Source organism: Hesperophylax consimilis, unplaced genomic scaffold (assembly GCF_061612785.1).
Source record: "Hesperophylax consimilis isolate HC1 unplaced genomic scaffold, BYU_Hcon_1.0 scaffold_34, whole genome shotgun sequence".
In the NCBI taxonomy this organism is placed as follows: domain Eukaryota; kingdom Metazoa; phylum Arthropoda; class Insecta; order Trichoptera; family Limnephilidae; genus Hesperophylax; species Hesperophylax consimilis.
This window is the reverse complement of record NW_028301264.1, coordinates 1,588,595-1,596,618: the sequence shown is the minus strand read 5'-3', so window position 1 is coordinate 1,596,618 and position 8,024 is coordinate 1,588,595. Positions and strand designations below refer to the sequence as shown.

The 8,024-nt window shown below is 39.0% G+C and overlaps 1 long non-coding RNA gene and 1 pseudogene across 2 annotated transcripts; one reads left to right on the top strand and one right to left on the bottom strand.

The window, feature by feature from the left end:
* Positions 1-2,398: 2,398 nt before the first annotated feature.
* On the bottom strand, positions 2,399-5,100 carry LOC149409169 (death-associated inhibitor of apoptosis 1 pseudogene; annotated as a pseudogene). Its single transcript, XR_016305251.1, has 2 exons — positions 5,012-5,100; positions 2,399-4,877 (listed from the first exon to the last, which is right to left on the bottom strand). The product of XR_016305251.1 is annotated as a death-associated inhibitor of apoptosis 1 pseudogene (transcript).
* A 251-nt stretch (positions 5,101-5,351) lies between these two features.
* LOC149409168 (uncharacterized) lies at positions 5,352-7,693 on the top strand. The gene is made up of 3 exons (XR_016305255.1): positions 5,352-5,495; positions 5,636-5,948; positions 7,188-7,693. It is a non-coding gene; the product is annotated as an uncharacterized LOC149409168 (long non-coding RNA).
* The last annotated feature ends 331 nt before the right edge of the window (positions 7,694-8,024 follow it).

Genomic DNA, 8,024 nt, shown 5'->3' with positions numbered 1-8,024 from the left:
AATAGCTCAGACAGCGGTTTTCGCAATACTCGCGAACAATATAAACATGTGAGGGCGGGCGGTGGCCGCCGTTACGAAAATAAGCGTAATAACATATCCTCCCATCCGTCAGGGTACCGCCGCCCCGGGAACTATTCATTCTGCTTAAACAGCAGAAAGATATATTTTATTGGTTTATTTTTACACAAATAATAAATTGATCCTTAATATAAAACATATTTATTCCACAAAAAACATCTTAAAATGGGATTCCACTACGAATCAAAAGTTTAAAAAAAAATAGCAATAACAATAATAATAAGAACAAGGGATCAATACAAGAACAAAAGTGAGAACTTTTTTGATGAACTTGATTTGACGCCATACATATTTTTTTTGCAAAAAATACTACGCCTCAATAATTTATCAAATTTTACATAGAAAAATTAGTATTAAGTACTAATTTAATAAAAATCGATATTTTTCAGTAAATTTCGAAATTTTAATGACAGTATAATGATAGTTGACAAATAATAGAGCTCCGAAAGATACAATCTTAGAAAAAACGCGTGACGTATTCCGTCGGTGATACGGTTTGGAGGAAAAATTTCGCTCAGTCAAATTCCGCTGCTTACTTCTCTACCAAACTCGCCCCGCGCTTTGTGAAGACTAAGGTGATTAAAAAGGTTTCCGACGTCATATATGTGTTGGCAGATGAGTCAGGAAAAATCTTGGATAGATACCATGTAAAAGATATGGTTAAATTAGGTAGCTCCGCGGAGAACCAGACTGATTCTCCTATACCCTAACTGTGACCCCTTAGGAATTTAAAAACAACAATTGGCAACCTACCCCAATTGGATTCTTGGAAAAATCTGTTTGAAATCTGGTTAATGCGATGAATATTGGATAGCCAGTTTTGTTGACTGCCCGGATGGGAAAATATTCTATTTTAAAGGGAAAATATTCTATTTTAAAATTCGCAAGGAAAGATAAATAAGGTACAAGTACTCATTGAACATGCACATCTACACAATACACGGCACTGTCTTCGAGGAGGCCCCTTCGAAGGCAGTGTATACAGACTCTAACATTACAGTCACTCCGGAGTAATTAACCGGAGGCGGCTAAATACACGACACTATCTTTGAACATTCCTACACGCAGTACGACATTCACATTGTGTCTGATTCGTACCCAGTTCCTACTTGCTATTAATTTGGTGCAAACTTCACCAACTTTATTAAAACACTGAAAAAATTATAAAATAATTATTTGTGACTTCGATCCTATGGTTGCTTGTTAGCCATAAACAAGATGGCGCCCATATCGGTATATATATTATTATGTAATAAATTCTAACCCATTATAATCCATTGTATACGAAAACTTCAAAGTGCAATGACTTGCGACAAAATATTTTTAATTTGTTTTCTTGTTCTTGTGTTGTTCATTTTGGGAGGTTTTTTTGTATGGATGCAATGATTTTGCACACAAATAAATAAGGTCCACAGCACTAAGTATTTGAAAGATACGTCTTGTATTATACCTATGTCAGCAATTCTTACAAGATTTCTGGCGATATGTAGGTCACTAAAGGAGGACGATTTTGATTTTACTCGTATGTTGTGCTATCTTCAAAAAGCTATCTGGACCATTAAAAGGTAGATATGCTGATTACAAAAAAAAAAAAAAACTAAAACGTTGAAGCCGATTGCACCGAAACAAATCCGTACCATTAAAAGGTGGATATTGATTTTCGTGTGTGTTTTTCAACTTATATTGTTTGTTTTGTGTTATTTCTTTTTTAGCCATTCTTCAAACAGCTATCTGGACCATTAAAAGGTAGATATACTGATTAAACAAAAAAAAAAAAACTAAAACGTTGAAGCCGATTGCACCGAAACAAATCCGTACCATTAAAAGGTGGATATTGATTTTCGTGTGTGTTTTTCAACTTATATTGTTTGTTTTGTGTTATTTCTTTTCAGCTTGTCTTCAAAAAGCTATCTGGACCATTAAAAGGTAGATATGCTGATTAAAAAAAAAAAAAAAAAACCACTAAATGGTAGACGCCGATTGCACCGAAACAAATCCGTACCATTAAAAGGTGGATATTGATTCTCGTGTGTGTTTTTCAATGTAAATTGTTCATTTTGTTTTTATTTCTTTTCAGCAATGACCATACGGAAGCATATTCGAACCGTTAAAAGGTGGATACTGATTCTCGTGTGTGTTTTTCAGCATATATTGATTATTTAGTGCTAATTAGTGATTTTAGTATGTTTTTCGCCTTATGTATAAAACATAAACGTATGTGTGTGCGTCACGACATACAATGGGAAGTTCTGCCTATATACTGCTCCCCCGTGCAAATATATTTACTATTAAATATTAGTTTCTCACTCCTTATGTGAACTCGATTTTTTTTGTTCATTGCCCACTGCTTATTTGCATTTTTTAATATTTTCTTGTCTTTCGCTTTCATGTTAACGCTTCTCCTTGAATCGTTCCCGCCGGGGATCGAGACATCTACGCCATGACGAACGAGTTTACGCTACTGCTTGCGGCCCTTTGCAGAGAGAGCCGATGCCATCACTTGAGAGCTGATGCCATCACTTGCTGCTGTTGCTCTTACGATTGTCCCCATCACTTGCTGCTGTTGCTCTTACAATTATCACCATCACTTGCTGCTGTTGCTCTTACGATTATGTGCACCGTATTACCAAAAAAAAAATGTATATATATAAATAATAATTTGAAACAATAATATGTAAATTTTGGGCGTAGGTTTTTAATGCTGAATCTCTATGTGGATGACTCCTTTGTAGCTTTTGTCAAAGGGATTTTAAGCGATTTAGAGTCAAAAACTTTCATTCCCACGGCAGTTTTTTCGTTGTGTTTTCGGGGAAGTGTTATGAAACGAACTTTCTTAAAATTAAAACATTCAACCCCGTAATATTTTCTTAAAATCAAGTACTTTGTATTTTTAAATTCTTTCATATGGTAACCCCTTGGGGGCGTTGACCATTATCGGGAGAGGCGGGGGCAACGAGCGGCCCTCCGCTCGGTTGGAAGGGACACCGCTCTCTTGGATTTTAACTCTCGTGGCGTGAGGGTGTTACGTGCTCCGCTTTGAATTCGAGACTTGCTTTGCTAACCAGTGTTTGTTAATTAATTACTAGTATATTTCGATTCATTTTTTCTACTACCTGCCCCCTGGACGTCTACAAAACTACAAAAACTGCGGTATCGTTCCTTTATTTTTTTATTAATTTCTGTCTCTGCTTTCTTCCCACTAATTTAACATCGTTCTTTTAACCGTCCACAAAGAGATTTAAGCTTTTCCTACGCGTAGATTCCTGTGCTGTAATTATATAGTCTTTTTGAAGGCATTAGGCACCACAATAATAGTGTTTTATTTCCAAGATACCCTTTGTTCTACCCACTTCTAGAAGGCGTATGTTCTCTCTTAATACCAACGAACTGAAAACACGGTACCTGCTCGAGCTAGCCAGGTATTCTTGAAGATATAATACATTTCTATACGCGGTTCGATTCCGTAGAAACTCTTTATCTAACACGCGGTTCGATTCCGTGGAAACGCATTATCTAACAGTGTGTTTGACTGGTTATTTATCATTTTTTACATTTAATGATGTGAGAGATACATACATCCCTCCATATTTAGATGAGTTTTTAATTATGTGAATAATTCCAGGTCTCCTGATCGGTACCAGAGTTTATGATAAATGTACATAGCGGGAAAAAATATTATTATCTGCACAATATATTATATTTATAGGTATTTTTCACGTTTACAGAAATATATTCACTTTTTGAGTCAGACACTTGGATCCCGTGGTGGAATTTCAATTTCACTTGGGGTATTGTTCACATGAGTTACGAATAGAAGAGCTTGACCAGACTGCTGTAGGGCTGGCGGCACATGGGACATGAGGTGACAGACATGGCGCACTTCATGCAAGCCACCACATGGCCGCACGGCACGAAGCACACGTTGTAGTCGTTGCTGTAGCAGATTTTGCACAGTTTGTCGGCGTCGGGCTTGCTGGCATCCTGCTGAGCGGGCAGGGCGGGCGCGGGGGCGGGCACGGCAGGGGCCAGGGCCAGAGGCTCCGAGGCCGAGGACTCGCCGGCGTTCACCTTGTCGATGAAGGACTGCCCCTTGATGGCGCGCAGGTACGGGCAGCGGTTGAACCACAGGGCGTGCTGCTCCCAAGGGTCGTCCTCGTCCTCCCAGTCCTTGAGGCCGCCCCCGCACTGGTAGCACAGCGTCTGGTCACCCTGGCCCGTATAGTAGAAGCCGGCGTCCGCGAGCTGCGCAGGGGTCTGGCGCATGCGCAGCGGCCAGCCCGCAAACGAGTCGAGCCGCGCCGCCTCCACCATGTAGGAGGGGTGTGCGGGGCGCGCTGCGAGCGCCAAGGAGCCGCACTCGTCGCGACCCAGGGGCACGTTGCCCACGGCCTTGCGCAGCAGGAAGGGGCACTGCGCGGACCAGCGGCCGTGGTCGGCCTCCACGTCATCTCCCTCGGTCCACTGCGACAGCTCCACTTTGCAGAAGTGGCAGACCAGCGTGTCGCCCACTCCGTTGTAGTAGAGGCCGTTGCGTGCGGCCCGCTCGGCGCTGAGGAACTTGGCTGGCCAGGCGCGCAACGTGTGCAGGCGGTGCTCCTCGCGGCGCAGGTCCTGGGACCCCTGGCCGTGCGCAGGCAGGGCGGGCGGAGAGTCCTGGCGCCCATCTGGGCTGTCTACCAGGGGTTCCTCGCTTTTCACCGCCACCTTGGGCGAAGACTTGGGCAATGACAGCTCATGGGAGAGCCTCAAGATGCAGTCAAGCTGGGTGGCCATCAGTTAGCAGCGGGCAGCGAGGAGTACTGCAATCAAAATGAAATACTGATCATTTATATCGCCATACGCCATTATGTATTTCTTATCACATTTCTAATTTTTTTCAATTCTACGAAATTCATATTATTATTTTAACACGTAAAACATTTAGTCATATTACTGAAAGAATTTTCTTCGGCATCCCTCATCCACAATTCAACCGTGTTCTCTGCCACAGTGCCAATATATACATAATTATATTGTCACTGTGGCAGAGAACACGGTTGAAAACACAATAAACTAGATGACGTCATATCTGGCACCGGTACGAAAGCATCGCGAGTGCACCAGCGTAAGAAGAAGGAGAATAATAATATTGTTATGCCGGCGCCAGACATGTGTTCAAATAAGTGAACACTTATTTGAAGACTTTGCTCACACATTTGGTCACTTATGTGTGTCTCTGCCAGATATGTGTTCAAATATTTGATCACTTCTTTGAGCTCACAGTTTTCCTCACATAACATGGACGACGATTTGGTCGACACAGTTTGCTTATATTATTTATGTGCTAGTAATTATTTATTACACATGCAAATAAATAAACAAAAACAGCCAAAACGAAGACGTGAATGGATGTGTGAAATGTATCGTAATAGAACAAGGTAAGTGAATTTTATTTATTTTATTTTAACAGCTAGCACAACACTTACAAAAATAAATCAGGAAAAGTCACCGTATATAGAACAATGTTGATAATGCTTTCCCTTTAGTCGTTTTTATTTAAAAATTGTTTTTGTTTTAGAGATTCCATGAAAAAAATGCTTGACGAAATGATGCCTAGACCAGTGGGTTACTTCAGTAATTTTTGCAGAATGTCTTCTGAAGACTTTGAAATGCTATTACAAAAAATTTCTCCTTTAATTTCAAAATTAGACACTAACTGGAGAATAGCTGTTCCTTCCAAAGTGAGATTGGCATTGACTTTAAGATTTTTAGCAACAGGCGATAGTTATATGAGTCTACAATATCTATTCAAAATTTCACATCAGTTAATCTCTACCATTGTGTACGAAGTGTGTAAAGCTCTGATTCAAGTTCTTAAGGAGGAAGTAAAGGTGAGTAAAAACAATGTTTAATATGTATTACTTTTATTAATTAACGATATTAATAAGTAACTATTAATAAATAACCTCACTATGGTAAACACACTAACTATGGTAAACAATCCATTGGTTACGCGGGGGGCAATTTATATAATTGCCTCCAGAATGACATTAAAAACGAAAAAAACTGGAAAAATTACAAAAAAAAAATTATCAATATTTATTCTTGATAAACAAAATAATGAAATAGAATAGCGCTGTATTGATAAATTTAAGTAATTTTAATGTGTTAAATTATTTCTAGTTAAATGAATGAAAATGTAACTTTTAACTGGAATAAATTTTTTAAATAAAAATTTTAAAAAAAATAATATCAATAATCGTCTGTATCAGTATCGTCATTACGATCATCACATAGGTTACAAGCTTCTTTAATAACATTTTTATTGTATTTTCTTGGTGGTATGATAGTTTGAGAAATAATGTTAATCTGTTTATCTTTACCGACTTCTTGTATTGATCAGTATATAGTCATATAAAGTATTATTGTCTGAAGTATACAATGCATAATTAGCAGTTTTCGGTGACAGATGAACTTCGGGCAGATTGATTTGAATGGCACAGTTGTTTTGAGCATTGGTGTCCTGAAATGGTGTTGAGGTGCGATGATCATAATTTAAAATGGATGGCGAATTATGTATATTTGTTTCCGGAGCAACTGAATGTGGTATCAATAGAGTGGATGATCCAGGTAAATTGGCAGGCTGGTGATAAACTACTTGTTGAGTTTGGTTCATATACGGCGAATACGCAGTTGTAGGTAAACTTTTACGAAGTCTCGCATTCATAGTATATTTGAATACTAGATTATCAATCTCATTCATTAGCACTAGCCTGTCATCCATATGTAAGGGCTTCAATTTCTCAGCTAGCAGCTGGCCATATAAATCACATTCGTTAACCTCTTTTTTATTTTCTCCACGATTACATCTATTTTTAATTAGGGAAAAAGCCTCATCCATTTGTTTCCTTGCAATCAGCATATCTTGCGCTCCACGTTGCCTCTTTGAGGGAAAAGAATCTGATCCACTTCGATTGTTGGATTCTCGTGACTCTGGCCTTAAAGAAGAAGAAAGCGAAGAAGTTTCTGTTGAGTCTGTTTCACGTGACTGTGGCCTTTCTTCTGTTGTTTCCTGCAAAATAACAAATGTTACTCAAAACTAATTCAATGTCCCTTTTTATCTGTTTCAGCTACCCAAATCACCAAATGATTGGTTAATAAAAGCAGCTGGTTATGGAGCTGCATTTCCAAATTGTTTAGGAGCTTTGGATGGCAAACACGTTGTACTACAGTCGCCTATACACAGCGGATCAGATTTTTACAACTACAAGAAAAGTTTTAGTGTTGTTCTTTTAGCTCTAGTAGACGCTGATTATCTTTTCATGTTCGCCGATGTTGGTTGTCAAGGTAGAATGAGTGACGGCGGAGTACTAAGAAATAGTCTACTATGGGATAAAATTAATGAAAATACGCTAAATTTACCCAACCCGCATCCACTACCAGGCAGGCAAGTTAATATGCCATATGTCTTTGTTGCTGACAGTGCATTTGCATTGAGTGATACCGTGATGAAACCGTACCCAGGTAACCACCCAACACAAAGTAAGAAAAGGAATTTTAATCGCGCATTGTCAAAAGCAAGAGTTAAAGTGGAAAATGTTTTTGGAATAATGACATCAGTATTCAGAGTTTTCAAACATCCAGAATGATTGAATGTATGTTGCAGTATGAATGTGTAAGTCCAAGAATAATGTGGATCAGGTTCAAAATCGGTTTGACAAGGGTGTTTCTTGTTGTTTGTTATGCCCCTGTCAATTCTGAGAGTGACGAAGAGAAAGATGATTTCTGGACTGGTGTGAATGATGTGATGAGACTGAAAAATATGAATGAAAGGATTATAATGGCAGGCGATTTGAATGGGTGGGTAGGAATTAGACGTGATGGATTTGAATCGGCCTTAGGTATGTTTGGGGATAAAAGAACGAATGACAACGGGAACAGAATACTTGAAGTATGTTTAGAGTGGA